The sequence below is a fragment of the Lactuca saligna genome, chromosome 5, assembly GCF_052625555.1.
Source record: "Lactuca saligna cultivar CGN05327 chromosome 5, ASM5262555v1, whole genome shotgun sequence".
Classification (NCBI taxonomy): Eukaryota; Viridiplantae; Streptophyta; class Magnoliopsida; order Asterales; family Asteraceae; genus Lactuca; species Lactuca saligna.
The window spans coordinates 10,941,998-10,944,180 of record NC_136421.1 but is presented as its reverse complement, the minus strand read 5'-3'; positions in this window follow the sequence as shown (position 1 = coordinate 10,944,180).

Sequence of the window (2,183 nt, the reverse complement as noted above, 5' to 3'; positions counted from 1 at the left end):
AAGTTATCCGGTTTGTTATCCTTTCTGGTTATGTAAACGTTTTCCCCAGGAAGGTCCTATACTTTCCTGAATGTTAGTTTCCAATGTGAAAGATGTATACTGAAACATGTTTATCTTGTGAATTGTATAAAGTTGTTCATTATTACCATAAGTAAATCTCTGTTATCCTAATTGCGAGTTCCATAACCATACGATGGACTAAACCTGTGGCAATAAGTAGTCCACATACTTATGACTTTCGTCACCCTTGAACAATTTCGGTTCGGCTATAGCTAGCAGCCAGGTGTGGGGTAGTCAGCCCAGTATAGATATATACACTGAAGTCACGATCTCTAATCCCAGAGATTCTGGTTACGGGTGCAATCCTCCACTCGCGTATCTCTGTGGAGTGTTCGCCGAGGATGTGTCTCTAATCATACAGGACTAACAAATTTACTAGTAATAATATGATAGTCGTCCACTCGCGTATTTATGTGGAGTGTTACTGAGGAAAAAAACAGTGTACATGTTTTATGGTCAAATGTCTAATGTCATGCTTTTAACAGATAAAGTTTGGAAAACCATTTGTGAAATATATGTAAAACATAACAGTTTAAAATCCATTTCACAAATATATGTTTACTTGATTTGCATGTTTAAACGGTTATCAGTTGTAGTACTCAGTGTTAAAAGCATATAAAATGTGAAACACACACATGAAAACATGTTTTGAGTACAAGTAATCCCTTGTACTTTGCTTGTGTTCCCCCCCCCCCCCCCGAATGAAAACAGTGAAAACGGTGAAAAAGGGTAGGGGTATGAACTCACCAGACTCGGAAATGCGACGGTTTCGGACACTACACGTTGGTTCGGGGCTTGATTACTCGCGATGTCCCTATGTAAAATGTAATAATGTCCATATATATCTAATTAGATTTACAATCACTAATTATATGGAACATTACACTCCAACGAGGTTAAACACCTCAAAACGAGCGTTTGGAGTGACCCGGGTGACATCTTCGGACGTGTAATGGCACTAGCGACTTGGGATGTGAGTTTACTCCCCAAGACTAAACATTTAAGGGAGTTTACAGCCACAAAACACACACATACATGAGTTTACGGCCGTAAACTCATGTTTGTGTGATTTTGAGTGTTTAATGCTTGTTTGGACATGGGGATTGTTGGAATGAATTTCTAAAATGCCTTGGAATGGATTAATGGAACTTATACCACTTAGAATGGATTTCACGGCTGTAAACCTGGAGTTTATGGCCGTAAACTCACCCATGGTCAAGAATGATTAATTTGAGGTACAAGGAACAATCACATGTGATTCTAGTTAATTTTCCAAGCGTTGTTATGAATTAAGGCACCATTTAACAGACTTATAGGAGTTTACAGCCTTGAAGCATGTTCTATGGCCGTAAACTCTTGTTTGTGGTGTTTTGTTATGTTTAAGGCCCCCAAACTATTTTTAGATGGTTCCAGGATTTACCACAAGGCTATTGGTTAAGTTACAAGGCATTCTAACATGTTAAAAGGTGTTTACTCCCCATGTTTGAGGTGTTTATGGCCTAAGCACATGCCTTGGATGTAAACTCTCTTTTTTCCCTCAAAATGCAAGTTTAGGGTGTTCCAAGTCCAAGTTTGTAAGCCTCAAAGTCGTATCTAAGTCCCAACAATGATTTGGAAGGGTTTAATGGCTCAAAAACCCCATTTTTGTGTGTTTACGGCCCAAGCTTACTCCTTGGTCGTAAACACATGTTCCAGGTCCTATTTCACATTTTAAACATGAATTTGAAGGCCTAAGAGGTTGAATATCAAGCTAGGAAGGTTACCTCTATGATTTGGAGCCTTAAATCTTTGATTTTGGACCTTAATCTAGAGTGAGGAGAGAGGTTAGAGAGAGAGTAGTGAGATGAAGCCAAAAGCTTCAAATGAAGGCTTAGAACACTTTATATAGTGTCTAAGTTTCGGACGCGGTGGAATTCTACCTGATACCGGCATTAGGCGAGGCTTTTGGTCGTACCCGATTAAGGTGTCGTAACCCGATATGGTCGATTTTTAGAAATATACCGATCACTAATATGAGGTGTTAAAATGATTTCTAATTGTATTAAGACAACCATTAAGTCATTTCAAATTAATACAAATTAATGACTTAATTAAACGGAAAAATCGAATCGGATTTGAAAACA